The sequence below is a fragment of the Apium graveolens genome, chromosome 2 (genome assembly GCF_009905375.1).
Source record: "Apium graveolens cultivar Ventura chromosome 2, ASM990537v1, whole genome shotgun sequence".
Lineage (NCBI taxonomy): Eukaryota > Viridiplantae > Streptophyta > Magnoliopsida > Apiales > Apiaceae > Apium > Apium graveolens.
Window position 1 is genome coordinate 77949515 of NC_133648.1, and position 23814 is coordinate 77973328.

Here is a 23814-nt window from a genome sequence, read left to right on the forward strand (position 1 = left end):
GAAATGATTACCTATTTTCTGGGTACCTTGTCCTATCCTTTTGAAATTCAAATTTGTCCGGGCTTGAAATCCCGGCTTCCTGCTAGAGCGGTCTTGGAAACTTCCCTGTCCTCTATCCCTTTGAGATTTTTCACTTTCTCCTTCGATAATCAAGGTTTTCTGGACTACGGCGGTATACGTTGTTAATTCAAAAACTGCAACTTGTCCACGGATCCACGGTCGTAATCCTTCTTGAAACCTTTGAACTCGTTTCTTTTCAGTATCCACTTGTTCTGGGATGAACCAAGCTAATTCAGTAAATTTGGCTTCATACTCTGTCACAGACATACTTCCTTGCTTCAGGTCCAAAAACTTAATCTGCATTTGATTTCTCACATAGCGAGGAAAATGCTTTTTTAAGAACAATTCTTTAAACCTATCCCATGCAATAACATCTTCACCCTCTAAAGCTTTTTTTAGATTCCCACCAATAATTTGCTTCTCCTTTCAACAAATAACTAGCAAAGTCAGTCTTCTGGTCTTCACCTATCTTCACTAGTGCAAACGCTTTCTCTATTTCTTTCAACCAGGTAGTAGCTTTAATAGGATCGGCTGACCCATCAAATTCTGGAGGTTTAACTCACTGAAACTGTTTAAAAGTAACAACAGGTAGTGCTGGTGGTATCTGGGGCTCAGGACGAGGTGGTTGTTGTAACATTTGTTGTTGAAATCTGCTGTTGTTGATGCTGCATTTATTGCTACATCATTACCATCTGTTGTTGCATCAGATGTAACATTTGCTTCATGGTCTCATTAGTCTGTCCTTCGGAATTGCTGTTAGAAGTCTCAGTCCTAGTCTTTCTTTTTGGTGCCATCTTTTGATAATAAAACAAATGATATTTCTTTAACAGTTTAATAAACAGTTAACATTATGTAAGAAAACAATTTATCCTGTATTAACCACATGGTTTAAATGAAGAAAACAGTTGCTGAATATAAAAACTGGAAATACATGCAGTTAAATAAAATGTTTGTTCTTTTCCCTCTTTCTTTTTCAACAGAATTTATAATATGAAAAGCTGTAAAACAATAAAGTGAAGGTAAATGCTGTAAAATTGTAAAGGCTGAAATTTAAATAAAAGAAATTTGAAAAAGTTCATTTTATATATATGACACCAGCCTCAGGTGTAAATGCTTGCTACAAAAAGTCTCGCTCTGCTGGTTATCACCGCGCCTACAAGTCACAATACTACTACATGTCAAACTACTACTACAGGTCAAACTACTACTACATACATACACACTACTCACTATGTTATACTATGTTGCATCTATATACATCTGTACTCTGAAGTTACTGTCTCAAAACCCAGGCAGAATACGCCTCAGCTCATCCCTAAGTACCTGGACCAAAGTCTGTGCCAAGCGGAATATCCTGTAGAACTCTACGAAAGAAGGCGGTCCCTCATGGGTCAAATCATCTAGCTTCCAAGTGGCACTCATCAAAACCGACTGCAACCTCTGTCTCATATAGTAATCTAGCTGTAGGGCTGCTAACGGTCCTCTGTCCCTCTGGTCAAATAAATGCATAATCTCTCGGCACTGTGCTCTCTAATACTCCACATCCTCCCTCATAACCCTGTACTCATGGTAGGGTACCATATGCGGCTGTGCAACCTGACTTACTGACTCCTGTGACGGAACTCTCGGTATACCTGCACCCTGCTGTGGTAATCCTAACTGTAGATCCATATCATGCTCTCCCATCCCCTCGACTGGAATCATCTGAAATACATCCGGCTCTGGGGCATGCACTGGTATAGGAGGTAACACTGGTGGTGGTGGTAACTCTGGCTCAATCCCCTATATAAACTGATGCTCAACAGGTAAAGGAACCATCGGCTCAAAGAACTCAAATGGATCGAACATCTCTATAGGGTCATGGACTATCCCCTGTACTGGTGGTACTGGCTCCTGTGGCAATGGTGGCGGAGGTGGTAGAGGAGGAAACATGTACTCAGATACTGGAGGTATAACTGGTGTTGCTGGCCCGGTGACTGTCCTCTCAGAAGACGCAGAATAACCTGAAGATGCCATCTGATAATATACCAAAGAAAGAAGAAAGGTCACTGAACAATCCTAAGATTTATACTTTCCTATTTTAATCTGACCTAAATCCTAACACTACTCTTCCTATTTGACTATTCCTATCCTATGTGATCTCCATATCTTATCTTAACCCTAATGTTCTTGTTTTCAGGGACCAAACCTACAGCTCTGATGCCAAACCTGTAACGCCCTCCAGACCCGGGGTATAAGTCTGAGGGTTACTAGCTAATCACCAAACCTGTACAATCTGATTAATAAATAATAAAGAAATGAATCTAAACCCCTTTAACACTAACCAGGATCTTTTTAGGTTAAAGTATGAAAACAAGAACCACTAACTACTTTTATTACAAACCAAATTCAAAATCTCACAAACTCTCTTTATTACAAACCATTTTCTAATCAGTTTTAAACTAAGTTCATCCTTTATTCTAAAACACAAACACATTAACTATCTACACTCCACCTGTTCTGGCAACTCAAAGCTTTCTTCCTGGATTGGGATCAACACCTTGGGTATGAGAGGATCCCGAGGCTTGACCCGCTTCTTTACCACTCGAGTCCTGATCGGTTTCATATTCCTTCTTAACTGAAAATAATAAGGTGAATAGCAACAAAAAGGGTGAGCCAAAAATTGCTCAACAAGTCCGTAAAATATAAACAGTGTTAAAGCAATTTAAATAAAACCGTAACCCGGGTAAATCTGCAAAGATATAACCCCGCGAGAATAGAAAAAAGCCATTACTGGTGAATACAAATGAACTAAACTGGACTCAAGTTCGCATCTGTGCCCTGCTGATCAGCCAAGATATAGTGCAGATCTATATCTCCCTATATAGATCCCGTCGGGCACCCAGGAACTACGGCCCATCTCAAGGATCCGGTTATGTCCCGGTCCTTAGGATTAGGTAAACTTAATCCCCAAAGTATCATTATCCAGTCCCTGGAATAGCAACCGGAATAATCGGTATGCTTTGACATATTCTAATCACCAGAATATATCAATAATTGTGAGTAAGAATTGGAATATGAACAATAAAATCAGATGACAATGATAAGCAAGAATCGAAATGAAATATGAACAAGAAAATCAAAAGAGTGCAAGCGTGATAAGAATCTGAAGAAATATCACTATTCTGAAAATAGAATAGGGCAGAAACTTGCCTTCTGCGCGACTTAATGCAAATATGTCACCTTCGTCTATTATCGACTCAACCTGCCTTGCTGGCTTAGCTTCTGTTAGAAAAATAGACTGATTAAGTCATTTCGTACTTCAATTGCATCTTAAATCGACTTCACATCATTCCTATTGTCTACCCATGCGTTTATGACTGACTCGTATATTATATATTAGCAAGTAAGACTCAATTAATCACATAATACACATAAGCACATAAGCATATAATTATTTTTATAGTTAAAATAATTTTTAGAATCAAAATCAACTCGCTGATCGCTCCACTGATCACCATCTAACTCGTTTCCCATTTTTCCGGAATTTTTTGGACTCTTCTCAGCACGTACTTCGACTGATAATCAAGCAAATAACAAATTCAACTAATTTCTAGAAAAATTTAGGTCTTAATGTCATTTTTAATGAAAAAAATTCATTTTTCTGAGTAAATGGGCTTTCGTTCCACCCAAATCGGACTAACGGTCTAATTAATATCTATTAAACATTGATAATTCAATTTATTATTCAATATAAATAATTATTACTAATTTTTAAACACTAAAATAATTTTTTAAATAATTATTTAAGAAAATTAGAGTCAAAAATGATTTTTCTATAATTTTTGGAATTAAAATGAATATGTTATGATTTATTGAAAATTATTTGATTGATTATCAAAGTAATTAATCATTTTTAAATAATTATTCAATAATTAATAAGTAATTATTCAATAATTTAAAATAATTAATCCCTAATTATTAGGATTAATTACAATTCATTACAAATATTTACAAATTATTATTACTTACTCGATTAGATCGATTATTTACAAATAAATAATCGATATAATTAGCTGTTACGATAACTATCGAATAATTAGTTATTATTCGAATCATATTCCAATTCAACGATCAACTACTCGTATAAATACGAGTTACTCGCATTCCTCGTATAATTATTGAACTAGTACGATTATTATTACGATTTAATCGATTATCTGTATTTAATTATTCGTTATGAATAATTATTCTAATATTCTTCGAATAATTAACTATCGCTCGAATGATAATAATCGAACTTATCGTTCAATTACTCGTATAGGTACGAGTTACTCGTTTTATTTAACTAATTATCGAATCTTTAAATAATACTATTCGGTTAATTTTAATCCTTAATTATTAAGTAATTGCTTAATTACTAAATAATAAATAAATAGATAAATAATTAGATAAATTATTTAATCATTAATTAAATAACTAAATTCGAATTTATAAATTAAGAAAATAATTTAGGAATTATTAATAATAATTTTCAGAATTTAAAACTGATTTTTATTAGAATTTTAGAATTTATTTAAACTGATTTTTATTTTAATAAAATACAAATAATTAATTAGAAATTCAGAAACATAAATCAGAAAATGAGTTTAGGAATCAAAGGATCAAACCGGCGAGCTTAAATCACGAACCAACGTGATGCTTCTGTTTCGTTTTCGATGCGAATCCATCCCAAATCCTTCCTGTAGTTCAGCCTTGCCCTCGATCGTCCTTAACACCGCCTGCATCGTCTTCTCCGGCGAGAAACGACCAGAAACCGGCGACCTTTAACCCAAGTCCGGCGAGCTCGATTTCCAGGCAACACAGGCATCGTTTGAATCGTTGTTTTATGGGTTTTTGTTCAGAATTTCACGAGGAACACAATTAAACTAATATCACGATCTAATAACCCCTACAACAGGTTCTCCGATTAAAAGCATAAAATTTCCGGCCAAATCTCGAAATATCGATTTCGTATACAAAAAATTATGAATAATATCTTAAAATCATGCCCTCGAGTTCCAAAATCAATTCCAATAATCAACAACAACCAAAAACATCTCCAAATTAACAAAAATGAAGTTAAACTATCAAGAAAACCAAGAACTCGAACAACTACTTCTGGGGGTTATATGAATCAATTAAATACTCAAAATCATTCCTAAACTCAAGACAAAGCTATACAAATCATCAAAATAATCAAACGATTCCTGAATCGAAAACGCCTAAATCAAACATAAACCCTAAAAATACGAATTGAAAATCAAAGATTTAAAACATGAAATTGATAGTAAAATCAGATAGTAGAGCTCAAGAGCTTTCGATTGACTACTTACATGTCTAATTTGGAGGTCGGAATCACAATCAAATCTCTGATTGAAGTCAAGAACACCAAACCCTAATTTCTGGAAATTTTGGGGAAATTGCTGAATTTTCTGATTTTTAATTAATTAATTAATAATAATCGGGGTATTTATAGCTGAAAAATTAATACTCCTAAATAAAATTAAGGGGCTAATAATACATATAATAAAAATATTTGGCCCTAATTTTCATAATTTTTGAGTATTAAAATTTAATTTATAATTATTTTAGATATACAATATATATGCCAAAATTTCCCCAAAATTGTGAATAATGCAAAAATACAAAGAAATGGTATAAATAAAAGTCCTATAATTCTTTAAAAATAAAATTTTGATTTTTGTGGGGGTTTTAACACCCAATGGGGCCCGGAAAAGTCATTTTTCGCAAAACGAGAAAATTTATAAAATGTCTAGATGTTCAGAATAATGCGATGGTAAAAGCCGTTTGATGAAAAATAAGGCCCATTATTTTATTTGAAATACTGGCTTTAAAATCATGGTTTGGGTCGTAAAACGTTTGAAATGAAAGCGATAAATGCAAAATAAAATATCTGAAAAATATCTTAAAAATACTGAAATGACATAGAATGCACATAACATGTAGCAATTAGGGTTTGACAGATAATTCCACAGAAATGACACATTAACACACATAATTTATTATAAATATAATATAATACAGATGTAAATTTCCCATACGTTACAGGTTGTGCTTATTCGTCTTATGAGCGTCGCGGACTTATAAGATAGCGTGTTAATCTCTAATGAAGCGACAACGAATTTAGAGGTTTAGAACTTGCCATGCTAGCATAGGTTCATGTATTTGATATGCATGATTTGTAGTTAATTTTAACCATCTTACTTGCCCTACATAATCACGATAGATAACTTGCACATTAAACCATTATGTTGTCAAATTCTATAGACATATAGGGTTTCAATATAATTGGTGTATATTCAGCTTCTATCCCTTTAGTGGAAGTCTGTTAGTAGGGTATTCGTACAATGAAAGATGGCGTTTACTAGTTTCATGTTATCTGATTAGTGTCATGACCATTGCATGCTAAGGGTAAGAACAAAAAGGATATTGAATGAAGTAGTAATGAAGTTAGAATCCCATGTTTGCGTTATATAAGTAAATCAACTTTTTACTCTCTTAGTTAATTGCATATTAGTTAATAATCTTAGTTATAAACAAAACCAATTTGTTATTCGTCTTAGCATTGAATAATAACCATACCATTGTTGCATAAGTACATTAATTAAAATTAACCTAAACCAGTCTCTGCGGAAACGAACTAGTATTTATTCTATATTACTTATGATCGCGTATACTTGTGTGCGTATTAGCGCGTGTTTTCATCCTAATAAGTTTTTGGCACCGCTGCCGGGGACTCGGTGTTAATTTTTAGTCTATGTGTTTATCATCAGTGGTCGTTAACGTTCATTGACTTGGACATTGTTACTTGTTTCCTTGTTGTATTTCAGGCACTCTAGCGAGCGTGTATGCATACGCGTTCTCGGTCTCGCAAGAGAACACTGGATAAAGCGGAGGAAGTAGTTGAGGAAGTTCTTGTTGAAGAGAAGGTTGAAGAAGTTTTTGTTGAGGAGAAAGATGAAGAAGAAGCTCTAGTCATAATGGGAGATCAAGCAGAAAATCCTAAGGATTTAATGGACTATTCAAAGCCGAAGATCAATGATATTCAGTCTAGCATTATCAGGCTAGCCATCGCGGCTAACACCTTTGAAATCAAGTCGAGCACGATTCAGATGATACAAAATTCAGTTCTGTTTTTGGGGTTTTCCTATAGAAGATCCCAACATGCATATCAGGGATTTCATCGAGATCTGCGACACTTTGAAGTTCAATGGAGTTACTGAAGATGCTATTAAGCTGAGGCTTTTCCTGTTCTCTCTGAGGGATAAGGCTAAGTGTTAATTACATTATCTACCACCAGGCTCTATTACTACTTGGGAGGATCTAGCTCATAAGTTTCTCACTAAATTCTTCCCTATGGTGAAGACGGCTACAATCAGAAATGCTCTTAATCAATTTGTGCAGCAAATGGGAGAATATTTGTGTGAGGCTTGGGATCGCTACAAAGAGATTCTTAGAAAGTGTACTCATCATGGGATGCCTGACTAGATGATCATTAACTACTTTTATAATGGGTTGGGTGCTACTTCTAGACCCATACTTGATGCAACATCAGGAGGAGCCTTATGGGCCAAAAGCTACGATGAAGCTTATGAATTGATTGAAGTGATGGCTACTAATGAATACCAGAACCCAACTCAAAGAATGCCTCAAGGTAAAGTAGCAAGAATTCTGAAAGTGGATACAGCTACTGCTATAGCTGCTCAGCTTCAAGCTTTGACGATGAAGGTGAATTCTTTGGCTAATTTTGGAGTTAATCAGATCACTAGTGTTTGTGAGCTTTGTGCTGGTGCGCATGAGACGGAGCAGTGTGCTATTTCTAGTGAATCAGCTCAGTTCGTGAGCAACTTTCAGAGATCACAGCATCTAGCTGCAGCCACTTATCATCCCAACAACCACAATCATCCTAACTTCAGCTGGAGCAACACTCAGAATGCGGTTCAACAGCCTTATCAGCCATATACAGCAAAGCAATACACAACCCTCCTGGTTTTCAACAGCCGTAATATGCACCAAGGCAATAACTCCAACTTCAGTAGCTACTTCAATCTAATGAAAAATCTGAAATAGAGGAGTTGAGGCTCATGTACAAGAGCCAAGCCGTTTCTATCAAGACCTTGGAGAATCAAATTGGGCAGATTGCTAATGCCTTACTGAGTCGACAACCTGGTACACTTTCTAGTGACACTGAAGTGCCAGGCAAGAGAGAAGCTAAGGAGTAGGTTAAGGCAATTACATTAAGGTCTGGGAAGGTTACAAATCCCGACAAATCTCAAGTTCCAGAAGTTGAAGTTGTGGCTGAAGAAGGAGTGCAGAAGGAAGCAGAAGTGGAACCAAGGAAGACAGTTGTTGTCAACACTCCTCCTGAGGGTTATACAAGGGAAAAATAGGTCTATCCTCCACCTCCTTTTCCTAAAAGGCTACAGAAGCAAAAGCTGGATAAGCAATTTGCTAAGTTATTGGAAGTTTTCAAGAAACTTCATATCAATATACCTTTCGCTGAAGCTCTAGAACAAATACGTAACTATGCGAAGTTTATGAAAGGTATTCTCTCTCGGAAAGTGAAGTTCAATTAATTAGAGACCGTAGCTCTCACGGAGGAATGCAGTGTTGTTCTGCAACAGAAGTTGCCTCCGAAGTTTAAAGATCCTGGAAGCTTCACTATTCCTTGCACTATTGGAAACTTATCGTTCGACAAGTGTTTATGTGATTTGAGAGCTAGCATCAATCTGATGCCTTTGTCTATCTTCAAGAAGTTGGACCTACCTGATCCAAAGCCTACTTATATGTCCTTATAGTTGGTCGATCGTTCTATTACATATCCATGAGGCATTGTGGAGGATGTCTTGGTCAAGGTGGACAAACTCATCTTTCTTGCTGATTTTGTAATTCTTGATTTTGAGGAGGATAAGAAGATTCCCATAATCTTGGGATGACCATTCTTGGTTACTAGACGAACCTTGATAGATGTGCAAAAGGGTGAACTCACCATGCGAGTACTAGATCAGGATGTGACATTCAATGTTTTCAATTCCATGAAATTCCCTAGTGATAATGAGGAGTGCTTAAAAGTAAAATTGGTCGATTATGTGGTTACTTCAGAACTTGATCAAATGCTAAGGTATGATGCCTTAGAAAAGGCCTTGTTGGGGAATTCAGATAGTGAAGATGACGAATGTGATGAGCAGCTGCAATATTTGAATGGTTCTCCTTGGAAGCAAAGGCTAGATATGCCTTTTGAATCTCTTGGATTGGAGGAGCTGAACAAATCTCCAAAGTGCCTCAAGCCATCTATTGAGGAAGCTCCTACACTTGAGCTTAAACCATTGCCTGAACACTTAAGGTATGCTTTTTTAAGTGATGCATCTACTTTGCCTGTTATTATTGCATCTGAACTTTCAGGTAGTGATGATAAAAAGCTTTTGAGAATTCTTAGAGAGTTCAAATAGGCAATTGGATGGACTATAGTTGATATCAAGGGAATCAGCCCTTCTTATTGTATGCATAAAATTCTTCTAGAGGAAGGTAGCAAGCCTACTGTTGAGCAACATAGAAGGCTTAATCCGATTATGAAAGAAGTTGTGAAGAAGGAAATTCTTAAGTGGCTAGATGCAGGGATCATCTATCCCATTTCTGACAGTTCTTGGGTGAGTCCAGTTCAGTGTGTGCCGAAGAAAGAAGGCATCATAGTTGTTGCTAATGAGAAGAATGAGCTCATTCCTACTCGAACAGTCACGGGGTGGAGAGTTTGCATGGATTACAGGAAGCTGAACAAGGCCACAAGGAAGAATCACTTCCCTCTTCCTTTTATTGATCAGATGCTTGACAGATTGGCTAAGGATGAGTACTATTGTCTTCTGGATGGCTATTTGGGCTATAATCAGATTCGCATTGCTCCAGAAGATCAGGAAAAGACTACCTTCACATGTCTATTTGGGACTTTCACTTTCAGAAGGGTTTCTTTTGGTTTGTGTGGAGCACTTGCCACATTTCAGAGATGTATAATGGCTATCTTCTCTGACATGATTGGTCAGAATATAGAGGTGTTTATGGACGATTTCTCTGTGTTCGGTGATTCTTTTGACGAGTGCTTGCAAAATCTTAGCGATGTCCCTAAAAGGTGTGTTGAGACCAATCTGGTTCTCAACTGGGAGAAATTTCATTTTATGGTGCAACAAGGCATCATTCTTGGGCACAAGGTCTCTAGGTGGATAAAGCCCAGGTGGGGGTAATTGAAAACCTTCCTCCACCAATTTCTGTTAAGGGAGTCTGCAGCTTTCTTGGTCTTGCGGGTTTCTATGGGCGTTTCATTAAGGACTTCTCTAAAATCTCTAAACCCTTATGCAATCTTCTAGAGAAAGATGTCCCGTTCAAGTTTGATGATGAGTGCCTAGCTGCTTTTGAGAGCTTAAAGAAGAGCTTGATCATGGAACCTGTCATAACTGCACCTAATTGGGATGAACCTTTTGAAATAATGTGCGATGCAAGTGACTATGCAGTTGGAGCAGTTCCTGGGCAGAGGAAGAATAATATATTTCATGTGGTCTACTATGCTAGTAAGACCCTCAATGGTGCTCAACCAAACTATACTACTACTGAAAAAAGAGCTATTATCTATTGTCTATGGTTTTGTGAAGTTTCGATCTTATTTGTTTGGGATGAAGGTGACAGTTTTCACTGATCACGCTGCGATTCACTATTTCGTCTCGAAGAAGGACTCGTAGTCTAGACTGATTTGATGGGTTCTTTTAATTCAGGAATTTGAGTTAGAGATCAAGGACATAAAGGGTACTGAGAATCAAGTTGCTGATCATCTCTCTCGTTTAGAAGATCCAAGTGCAACTTCACAGGATAAGATATTGATTAATGAGTCTTTTCCCAATGAGCAGATGTTTGGGGTGCAAGAGGAAGAACCGTGGTTCGCAGACATTGTGAACTACCTTGTGAGCAATATTATGCCTCCAGACTTGTCTTCTGCTCAAAGGAAGAAGTTTCTTCATGAGGTGAAGTGGTACATGTGGGATGAGCCATTCTTGTTTAGGCAAGGAGCTGACCAAATCATCAGGAGATGTATTACATACAGCGAAATGGGGGGAATCTTGCGAGATTGTTATTCGACTGTTTATGGAGGCCACTATGGTGGAGAAAAGACAGCAGCTCGTATCCTTCAAGCAGGATTCTTCTGTCCTACATTGTTTAAGGATGCGCATCAGTTCGTCTTGAAATGTGATTGATTCCAGTGGGTTGGTAATATGTCCAAGAGGGATGAGATGCCTCTTAATGTGCTTCTTGAGGTTGAAGTCTTCGATGTTTGGGGAATTGACTTCATGGTGCCATTTGTCTCATCTTGCAATAATCAGTATATCTCGTTGGCGGTTGATTATGTCTCGAAATGGGTTGAAGTAAAGGCTTTGCCAATAAATGATGCAAAGGTAGTGCTTAATTTTCTTCATAAGAAGATATTCACAAGATTTGGGACTCCAAGAGTCATAATCAGTGACGAGGGATTGCATTTCTGCAATCGCAAGTTCACTGCCATGATACAAAGATATAATGTGAATCATCCCATTGCTACAGCCTACCATCCTCAAACTAATGGTCAAGCTGAGGTATCTAATAGTGAGATCAAGAAAATTCTATAGAAAGTTGTATGTCCATCGAGGAAGGATTGGTCTTTGAAGCTGGATGAAGCTGTTTGGGCGTATAGAACAGCATACAAGACTTCACTTGGCATGTCGCCGTTTAAGTTGGTTTATGAAAAAGGATGTCATTTGCCTGTGGAGTTAGAGCATAAAACATATTGGGCTTTGAAGAAATTGAACCTTGATATGGATGCAACTGGAAAGAAAAGGATGCTTCAACTGAATGAACTTGATGAGTTTCGGCTTCAAATGTATGAGAACAACAAAATGTATAAGGAGAAAGTTAAGAGGTCGCATGATAGGGGTCTAGTGCTCAAATTATTTGTGTCGGGGCAACAAATTCTTTTGTTCAACTCTCGTCTCTGTCTTTTCCTAGGAAAATTGAAGTCGAGCTGGTCAGGGCCGTTTGTTGTCAAAGCTGTGTTTCCACATGGAGCGGTGGAGATTTTTGAAAATGATTAAGGCCAAGCATTCAAGGTGAACAGATAGAGGTTGAAGCATTACTATGGGGATAAAACAAATGTAATATCCGGGATATCGCGTGTAATTATTTTATCAATAAATCATTATTATATGATTATTATATGATTTTTGGTGAATTATCTTTTGATTGATATTGATAAATAGATGTATATATGTGATTAAATATGAGTATGTTAACTGTAATATGTCCAGAATAAAGCATAGATAATTGTGGTATTTTTCTGGTAATTTTTGGATCGTTATATGATTTTATAATGATTTATAGATTCAATAATTATTTTCCGAATAATTACAAAATTATTTTATAAAGCTGGGAATTGTCTAACCTCGACCGTTTTTACGTTTTTACAACCCGAAACTCTTCCGAAAATTCCTTTCTAACCTAATCTAGTAATTTCAGACATTTTCTGTGTTTTGACTTTTTCGATCTGGATTACGGTTTGACCCGTACGCGTCCCGGCGTACAATTTTCGATATGATAATTATTTCAATATATCAACAAAACCCGTGTTCTCGAAATACGGGATAATATTACATTATTTTTGTATAAAGTGTTTTATAAAAAACCCGGTTGGGATAATTATCCAATACAGGTATTAAATCAGATCATTTTTGCAGTTACTTAGCAGCCAAGTAACTAATTTATCGATCCAAAAAGATCCAACACGAACCAATATTCCATAAATATATATAGCCCTTTTATTATTTCATTTTATTGGAAAAATCATAATCGATCAGTAAACATACAAGAAATATAGAGAAAAACACTAAAAACTTTATGTTCTTGAGAATCAATCGTATAAACGAAGGTGTTATCGAACTCCGATTCGGGCGTGCAATATATCAAAACAAAGTTCTCGAAAAACTCTTTCTGAATCAACCATCTATTTGTGTGCAGAATTCACGAGGAAGCGAGATGTAAAAAAGAAAAGCAGGTAGTTAGTGAGTGGAAACCACTTGACAAGTGCTAGTAAAGTGAAAGCGTGTTGATAAGGCAAGTGTTCATATTCTTCTTGATGATATTACAAGTATTTTGGACTCTCTTCATTATGTTACAACAATTCCAAACAGTTCTTATTCTATATTGCAAGTACTTTGAAGTACTTAACCCAAACCCTGATTCTTATTGATCTTGAGCCATAAGCCTGATTCTTCATAAACCGTTGATTGTTGAATTCTCAGATACAAACCACACCTATACGATACTACTCCACAAATACATATCTACCACATACTGATTCTTGATACGAAATTGCTTATCATACCAACCCTTATATCTTGTGTAACAGAAGACCAATTCTTGTAACTCTTGAACCCTTGGGTCTTCTGCTTTCTGTTTTTTTCCTTGATTGAAACCCAACCTTTATGATTTTCTTGTTATTTCATTGAATTACAGATCATCCTATGTTTCAAAATAAATGTTATTTATGATTCAACTATTACATTACATTGCTTATCAAATTGTGATTCTAGAATTGGATTGTTTTTTAAATATGGACCAGATTCGTGGTCATAATAGGCCAATGTGTGCCTTGGATCAAGTATATAGAGCAAAGCTGGGAGCCTTACTCGGGGTTAGTGCGTGACTGATCAGCAGCCTAACCTTGATTTTTAAAATTAAATGAATATCCAATTCTAATAATTGCTTATCAATAAACTTGATTCCTTATATCATTTCAATTGATCATTGTTAATCTCAGTTACTGTTATTGTGACTTGCTGAGCTAGTTAGCTCACTCTTGCAAATCTGTTTATATTCTTTTCTAGTGAAAAAGGAAACTGGTGGTAGCTAAGATCCCCAGACAAGTGTGCGACCTAGGTATCCAGGTTGAAATGGAATAGACTAGCAAAGGATGTTTGGCTTGGTTGTGTTGATAGTTTGTAATGAAGTTTAAACTTCAGTTGTAAGATAAATAAATTGGGATTTGGTACGTTTGTGTAATAAATAAGATTGTGGCTTGTGGACATACTTTAAACTGCGTCGATCTATGTATTATGGTAAGTAGGGTCATTTCATATATATTATTATATTCATAAACATGTTTAAATATGGTGTGTGTATGTTGTGGGCCCCAAACTCCTGACCCGGGTTCGAAGGGCGTTACAGTTTGGCATCAGAGCTATGGTTTAAAGTCACTGCCACAAGCCTAGATTATCGGGAATGGGTAGAGGGTTAAGATTAGTATTGGGAAATAAAGAAATAGAACGTCGAAAAGTTGAGTACGACTAAATAGTAGGTTTTAGTATGATTCGTGACGAGATTTGAGATTCTTATCTAGCAACGTGATTTTCAGATAGCAACGATGGCAGATTCCTTTATTTCAATATTATCTGATCACTCGGAGCCTTCATTTGGAGGACCGTCATCTGATTTACATCCTGCTCTTCCATCGATGTCAGTCATAATACCTGTTGCAACGGTTGCACCGATGCGAACTATTCTACCTCCAAGTGTGAGACCACCTATTCAAGGACCTCTTCCTGCTGATTATGACTCTATTGGACATTCGGTTGCGGGTGTGTCTTAGGATTTTGTTGATCCCATTATAAATCAGATTCTCTCCTTCCCTATTTGTGAATTTTTCTATCTAAACATTATTTCTTTTCTCGGTGATTCTATCGGACGACTAGGGCAAACAATGCATATGCGTTGACTATTTGTCTGTGTGATAAAAGGGTCTGGTGGGATGCCACCGAATTATGTGTTGTGAACTATGCGGTACTAAGACTGGCCATCTTATGTACTTGTATAGTTGCTCTCAGTCATACCTACATCTTCTTCATTATTCCTTCTCATTTGATTTCCTTGATTTTGAAATTTCATTTGGTAATTTATGATAATGAATTTCTTCATTAATATCTAGTATGAGGATCTTCTTTTGGAACGAAAAGTTCTGTAGGGCACAGATGCGGGAACTACAACACATTATGAGGACTATAGATGTCGGCATGAATGTGAAGGAATTTCAGAATGAGATTCAGGTAACCTGGAGAGTACTTGAAACTAGACGACGGAGATGATGTGACAACTGATATAATAATGTGTGATATGTAAGATCAGACTTTTGGTGGGAATATAAATAAAAAAGACTTGCTGATTAGTGGATAGGCCTGTTGTACCTTTGCCTTCAATAAAACATTTCGCGCTTGTACCACCAAACTTTGATATACACCAGTACCTTTCCTTTCCAGTATGGTCATCTACTTTACTATACATGTTTTATTTTATTGCACCAGTTATAAAACTCTTGTGATAACCTGTATTTTTCCCCTAACTATTTATATTCTCTAAAGAAGCATGCAATTTACTTAGTTCGACTATGGAAAATCTTTTCAAAAAAAAATATTTTTGTTTTACAAAAATCTTTTCAATAAAAGGAATTTGATTTAGGGGCTAAATAAGTTGTTTGATTCTTGCAGAAAATGCATCCTAGAAGAAACACCCGTCCTACCAACCAAAATGAAGAAACCAACAACAACAACAACAACAATACCCAAGACAACAATAACCAGAATGTGAATACAGGTCCCATAGACCCAACTGTAGCCCAGATTCTTCAGATCTTGGCCCAACAGACAGTCCACCTGACTCAACAACGGCAGAGGCAGACTAACCCTCAGGTAACCTTTTGAGACCTTTCAAGCGGTGAATCCACCAGAGTTTAAAGGTTCTGTAGACCCTATTAAGGCAAGAGTCTGGTTGAAGGAGATTGAAAAGGCATTTGCCTTAGTCAAGGTGAGAGAGGAGCAGAAAACTGAGTTTGCAAGTTTTTATATAAAGAATGAAGCCACCTACTGGTGGGAAGCTGTTAAGACATTGGAAGGTACGGATGATGTTGCATGGGATAGATTAAAGGAATTGTTCTTGGAGAAGTATTTTCCTTAGTTTGTTCAGGATCAAATGGAATTGAAATTTATGGAGCTCAAGCAGCGGAATATGTCAGTGGCAGATTATGAAAGTAAGTTTGAGGAATTGTCTAGGTTTGTGCCATCATATGTGGACACTTATAGGAAGAAGGCCAAGAGGTTTGAGCAAGGAATCAAGTCATGGATTCGTGTGAAGGTGGCCATATTTGAATTGGACATGTATGCGGGAGTTGTGCAGAAAGCTATGATTACGGAGACAGAAAGTGAAATGTCTCAGAAAGAGAAGAAAGGTAAGAAGAGGAAGTTTGAAGGGAGTGAACGATAGTCTCAAGCAGGGAAGTTTCCAAATTTCAATCAGAGGAAAGGCAAGTTCCAGCCCGTAGGAAATTTCAACAGACAGAATGCCGGCAATGGAGGCCAGCGTAACCGTCCAACCACTGGGAACCAGCCAACCCAACAGAGGCCAGCTCTACCAGATTGCCAAGGCTGTGGAAAAAAACATGGTGGAGTTTGCAACAAGTTGAATGTGGTCTGCTACAGATACAACCAGAGGGGGCACTATTCAAGGGAGTGGCGTAATCAGCTAGCCAGGGAGCCAGCCAACAAGGATCAACCTACCAGGAATTAGGCAGAAAAAATTCCTGCAATTGGGTATACTTGTTTCAAGTGCGGAAAGCCAGGACACATAGCAAGGGATTGCAAGGCACAGTTCCAGTCAATAATATACTGTGAATCATGGGAGCCTCTCCAGTAGTGAATGAACCTCCCAGAGCTAGAGTTTATGACATGTCTGTGAAAGATGCTATTATGGACGCTGATGTTGTGGCAGGTACGCTTACTGTGAATTCTTTATGTGCTAAAGTGCTAGTAAATTCGGGAGCAACTAGATCATTTATTTCTCAAGATTTTTTTGATAAGTTAAATTGCCCAATTGAATTTTTAAGTGAGATTATGACGGCAGAATTAGCAAATCAGGAGCGTGTATCTGTGAACCAAGTGTGTACGAACTGTGAGATTTAGATTTCTGGCAATAAGTTTGATGCTGACTTGATACCATTTAAGTTAGGAGAGTTTGACGTTATTTTAGGATTGGACTGGCTATCTAAATATGATGCTCAGATAGACTGTCATAACAAGAAGGTAATTTTAAAGATGTTGGACAAAAAAGCGGTGACGTTTAAAGGTCAGAAGCAAGCAAAGAAGTTCTTGACGATGACTCAAGCTAAGAAACTATTACAACAAGGATGCGAGCATTTCATTACCTACATGATAGACAAAAGTCAGGAGCTAGCAAAACTGGAAGATTTTCCTGTGGTAAATGAATTTCCAGACGTATTTCCAGATGAATTACTAGGACTTCCTCCAGATAGGGAAATTGAATTTGCAATCGACTTAGCACCAGGAACGAAACCAGTATCTAAGGCCCCGTACAGTATGGCGCCAGTTGAAATGAAGGAACTAGCAAAGCAATTGCAAGAACTATTGGAGAAAGGAGTGATTTGACCCAGTGTATCCCCATGGGGTGCACCGGTATTATTTTTTAAGAAGAAAGACAGAAGCATGAGGTTGTGCATCGACTATCGGGAACTCAATAAGCTTATGATTAAGAATAAGTATCTGTTACCTCGAATTGACGATTTATTTGACCAGCTGAAAGGAGCTAAGTATTTCTCTAAGATTGATTTTAGATCCGGATATCACCAATTGAAGATTAAGCCCGAAGATATACCAAAGACAGCTTTCAGAACAAGGTATGGTCATTATGAATTCTTAGTGATGTCTTTTGGATTGACTAATGCCCCAACAACATTTATAGACTTGATGAACATAATTTTCATGGAATATTTGGACAAGTTTGTAATTGTGTTTATCGATGATATTTTGATATACTCCAATTCAATGGAAGATCATGCGGAACATTTAAGGACAACTTTGGAAATTTTGAGAAAGAAGAAGTTGTATGCAAAGTTTTCGAAGTGTGAATTTTGGTTACAAGAAGTTCAATTCTTAGGGCACGTAGTAAGTAATGAAGGAATCAAAGTGGACCCAGCAAAGATTGAAGCTATTACGAATTGGGAAAGGCCAAAAACACCAAAAGAAGTGAGAAGTTTCTTGGGATTAGCGTGATATTATCGAAGATTTGTTCAAGATTTCTCGAAGATTGCGACGCCTTTGATGAAGCTTACTAGGAAAAATGAGAAGTTTATATGGAATGAGAAATGCGAAGAAAGTTTTCAAGTGTTGAAGAAGAGGTTAATCACGGCGCATATTTTGTCACTTCCAGATGATCAAGGAAATTTCCTAATCTATAGTGATGTTTCTCATAAGGGATTAGGTTGTGTTTTGATGCAATATGATAAAGTCATTGCATATGCATCTAGAAAAATGAAACCTCATGAGCAGAAGTATCCTACTCATGACTTGGAACTAGCAGCAGTAGTATTTACCTTAAAGATTTGGAGACATTATTTATATGAAGAAAGATGCGAGATCTATATGGATCATAAGAGTTTGAAGTACATATTCACGCAAAAGGAGCTGAACATGAGATAGAGAAGATGGTTGGAGTTGATCAAGGACTATGATTGCTCGATTAACTATCATCCAGGAAAAGCGAATGTGGTGGTAGATGCATTAAGCAGAAAGGAAAGACTGAGCATGTTGATGATACCTGAAGAATTATACAAGGAATTTTAGAAATTGGAATTTGAAGTCAGAATTGGCAATTCTAATGAAGCAAAGATGTATAGTATGACTTTTCAACCAGAATTTCTAGAAAAGATAAGAAAATGTCAAGAGGAAATAAAGGAACATGATATCAATCGTTTGGTTGGAGAAGAATTATGCACTCAGAAAGACGATCAAGGTATTCTTAAATTTTCTTCCCGAATTTGGATTCCACCAGTGATAGAATTGAAGAATGAAACTCTACAAGAAGCTCACAACTCAAGGTATTCAATCCATCCCGGAAGTACCAAGATGTACAGAGATTTAAAGGAGAATTATTGGTGGCCAGACATAAAAAGAGAAATTATAGAATGGGTTAGCAAATGTTATACGTATCAAAGAGTTAAGGCAGAGCACCAGAGACCAAGTGGAATATTACAGCCTTTAGAGATTCCAGAGTGGAAATGGGAGCACATTGCTATGGATTTTATAGTCGGATTACCAAGGACGAAAGCAAATCATGATGCTATTTGGGTCATAGTGGACAAACTAACCAAATCAGCTCATTTCTTGCCGATCAATGAAAGATTTTCACTGGATAAGTTGGTTCACATGTATTTGAAAGAAATAGTAGTGCGGCATGGAGTCCCTGTGTCTATTGTATCTGATCGAGATCCACGATTCAATTCAAGATTCTGGAGAAGTTTTCAAGAATGTTTGGGAACTAAGTTGAATATGAGTACGGCTTATCATCCGCAGATGGACGGCCAAAGCGAGAGAACAATCCAAACAATTGAAGACATGTTACGTGTTTGTGCCATTGATTTTAAAGGCAATTGGGATGAGCATCTACCCTTAGTGGAGTTTGCTTACAATAACAATTATCATGCCAGTATTGGAATGCCACCTATGAAGCTCTTTATGGACACAAATGTCGATCACCAGTATATTGGGACGAAGTCGGAAAATGTAAGATACTGGGACCTGAATTGATACAGCAAACAAAAGAAGTTGTGAAAGTCATCCAGAAAAGGTTAATTGCAGCACAAGATTGCCAAAGAAAGTATACAGATCAATCAAGAAAAGATATCGAATTTGAAGACCGAGATCTAGTGTTACTAAAGGTGTCACCGTGGAAAGGATTATCGAGATTCGGAAAGAAAGGAAAGCTAAGTCCTAGATATATTGGACCTTTTGAAATCTTGAAACGTGTCGGCAAGGTAGCATACGAATTAGCGTTACCCCCGCACATGGAGCATATTCATAATGTTTTTCACGTCTCGATACTGAAGAGATATACTCCAGATTCTAAGCATGTAATTGAGTATGAGCCGATAAAACTTCAGGCAGATTTATCGTATGTAGAGAACCCAATAGAGATTCTAGAAAAGAGAAAAAAGATATTGAGAAATAAAGTTGTAAATTTAGTAAAATTCTTGTGGAGAAACCCAAAGGTTGAAGAGTCAACCTGGGAACTAGAAAGTGATATGCGAGAAAAGTACCCTCAGTTGTTTACTTAACAGATTCTGAGGATAAAATTCTTTTAAGGGGGAAGGATGTAATATTTGGGATATCTCGTGTAATTATTTTATCAATAAATGATTATTATATGATTATTATGTGATTTTTGGTGAGTTATCTGTTGATTGATATTGATAAATAGATGTATATATGTGATTAAATGTGAGTATGCTAACTTTAATATGTCCAGAATAAAATATAGATAATTGTGGTATTTTTCTGGTAATTTTTGGATCGTTATATGATATTATAATGATTTATAGATTCAATAATTATTTTCCGAATAATTACAAAATTATTTTATAAAGCCGGGAATCGTCTAACCTCAACCGTTTTTACGTTTTACAACCCGAAACTCTTCCGAAAACTCCTACCTAACCTAATCTGGTAATTCCAGACATTTTCCATGTTTTAACTTTTTCGATCTGGATTACGGTTTGACCCGTATGTGTCCCTGCGAACAATTTTCGATATGATAATTATTTCAATATATCAACAAAACCCGTTGATAGGGATAAATAAATTATGATTGTATTATTAAATACTGCATTAATTGTACAAGCTGTGGGCTGCTAGACCCAATAAAAAGATATATGATACTCAGACCAGAAAGGTTAAGCCTGATGGACCAGATCAGGCCTGATGGAATAAAAAAGGCCCAAAAGCCCTGATTATTAATTAATTTCGTAATTAATTAATAAGGGACAAAACAGATGTTGAAAAGAGTCCCGATAAGAATATAAATCCTTGGAGATTAGCCTCAAGGGGACCTAAAAGGATAAGGAATCAATTTCCTACTATCTAGGACTCCAAAGTCCATTCTAACTATGAGACTTGCCCACCAAGTCTCCTATACCAAGTCCAATTCAAGGACTCCCAACATCTATATAAGGGGTCTCACCCCCACCAATCAGAACTACATTTTTTGGCTTGATTCTCTAATTCACAGAGATACGTAGGCATCTCGTAAAGGCAGATTGAGTCACGAAACACGAGAGCAGCCATTAAAGGCCTTGAGCTCTCGAATCTTAGTATTAAATACAGCAAGTAATAACCTTGGTTTTTTATCCATAACATTTGGCGCCGTCTGTGGGAACACAACAACAACCATGGCGAGAACACGGAGAACAATTGGAGCTCTAGAGGAAGGAACACCATTAGAGGCAACCCAGGTGATTTCATCAACCGTGGAGGTTCCTCCCCATTCAACTTATGCATCTACTCAGGGGGAAGCCCAGACAGGGGCAACTCATCCTCAGCCACAAGGGACAACTCCCCCGACTATTCAAGGTACGAATCCTCAAGTTCAACAAATACATATACCTGTGAATTCTCGACCCGTCGGGTATGAATATTCAACTATTGTTACTACTAACCCCCCTTATGGGATGCCCCTTCATCCTGAGGTTGGAGGAAGCGGATATGCTGGGCGAAGCGAAGCACGAGGGCGGTCGCCCCCCTATATACGAGGTTTGGATCCTATCCCTGAGGATCGGGAATTTTCTGGTCCATACACTGAGAGAGACTCCGAATCTTCGGATGATGAAGTGGCCCCGAGAAGGAGGCGTCCTGGAAAAGAGCCAATGGCCGATGGAAGGCAACGCCCCCAAAGCACCCCAGGGGCGAATCCCCAAGAAGTGCAGGAAAAGATCAGGGCTCATGAGGCTGAAATCCAAAGGCTGAGGCGTGACTTGGAGGCTCACCAAGCCACCAGAACCCACATACCTCATAGGGGGAGAAATCCTCCTCCTATCATAGACCTGGATGGTCCGGTAAGAAGAAGGGCTGCTGTCCCAAGAACTGATCCAAGCAATCTCCTTCCCCTTGGAGATCCTGATGATCCAACTCCACCCTTCACAGAAGAGATAATGAATGCCCATATCTCAAGGAAATTCAAGATGCCCACTATCAAAGCCTATGATGGCACGGGAGACCCTGCTAATCATGTTAGGACATTCTCTAATGCACTGCTGCTGCAACCCGTGAACGATGCTATAAAATGTCGGGCCTTTCCTCAAACCCTGTCGGGTATGGCTCAAAGATGGTACAGTCGCCTACCCCCAAATTCTATTGGATCATTCAGAGAATTAAGTCAGGCTTTTATTAAGCAATTCATCAGTGGAAGAGTCCATGAGAAAAGTTCAGCATCTCTTATGAGTCTTGTGCAGGGAGCTAAGGAATCCTTAAGAGATTACCTGAATCGTTTTACAAAGGAGGCTTTAAAAGTCCCAGACCTTGATGATAAGGTAGCCATGATAGCACTGCAACAAGGAACTAGGGATGAGTTTTTCAAGATGTCTTTGGCCAAACGACCCCCTGAGAGCATGTTGCAGCTCCAAGAGAGGGCAGGGAAGTATATCAAGGTTGAAGAAAGTATGAGGAAGACCGTAGTAAGTAATGAGCCCACTGGAGGCAAGAAACGAAAAACTGATTTGGAGTATATCGCTAAGGACAAATATCCTAGAACCAAACAAAACCCTGATTCAACCCCCAAGAAGGGAGGACCTGGCCAAAAGTTTACTGAATACGCTAAGTTGAATGCTCCCAGAAGTCAGATTTTGATGGAGATTGAGAAAGACAGAGATATTCGCTGGCCTAAGCCCTTGAAGGCTGATCCCGCCAAGCTAGATAAGGGCAAGTATTGCAGGTTTCACAAAGATGTTGGCCATGACACCGATGAGTGTAGGCAATTGAAAGATGAAATTGAGTTTTTGATTCGAAAAGGAAGATTGAACAAGTATACTGGAGATGGAGGGGACAGAAATAATAATGGAAGGAAGAACTTTGAAGATCGTAGGAGGGACCAAGACGATCAGGGGCGAAACCCCCAGCCTAGAGGACCAGTTATAAACACCATTTATGGAGGGCCGAGACCTCGAGGGCCTGTGATAAACACGATCTTTGGAGGTCCAACTGCTGCTGGATTGTCCAAAAATTCCAGAAAGGCATATACTAGAGAGGTTATGCATATTGTTGGAGAAGCCCCGAAGAGGGCCAGGACAGAAGTAACATTGGCTTTTGATGATTCCGACCTAGAGGGTGTGAAGTTTCCCCATGACGACCCGCTGGTCATAACACCAATAATAGGAAATAGCCCGGTTAAGAGGGTCCTTGTGGATAATGGTGCTTCTGTGGATATCTTGCTCCACGACACCTTTCTAAGGATGGGGTATAACGACTCCCAGTTAACACCAACCGACATGCCGATATATGGATTTGCTGGAGTAGAATGTCCTGTGGAAGGGATAATCAAGTTGCCAACCACCATAGGTACGGAGCCAAGGCAAGCAACGCAGATGCTGGATTTCATAGTGGTAAAGGCTAGTTCAACTTATAATGCTATCATGGGGAGAACAGGGATACATGCCTTCAAGGCAGTCCCCTCTTCCTACCATTCAGTCATGAAGTTTCCCACCCGAAACAGGATTGGAGAAGAGAGAGGAGATCAAAAAATGGCTAGAAGCTGTTATGTGGCCTCTTTGAGGGCAGATGGAGTCGGGGGGCAGGTTCTTCCTATTGAAGATATGGATGT

At 37.9% G+C, this 23814-nt stretch overlaps 1 non-coding gene across 1 annotated transcript; it reads right to left on the reverse strand.

The window, feature by feature from the left end:
• Nucleotides 1-7473: 7473 nt before the first annotated feature.
• LOC141710242 (small nucleolar RNA R71) lies at nt 7474-7580 on the reverse strand. The gene has a single exon (XR_012570772.1). It is a non-coding gene; the product is annotated as a small nucleolar RNA R71 (small nucleolar RNA).
• Between the last annotated feature and the right edge of the window lie 16234 nt (nt 7581-23814).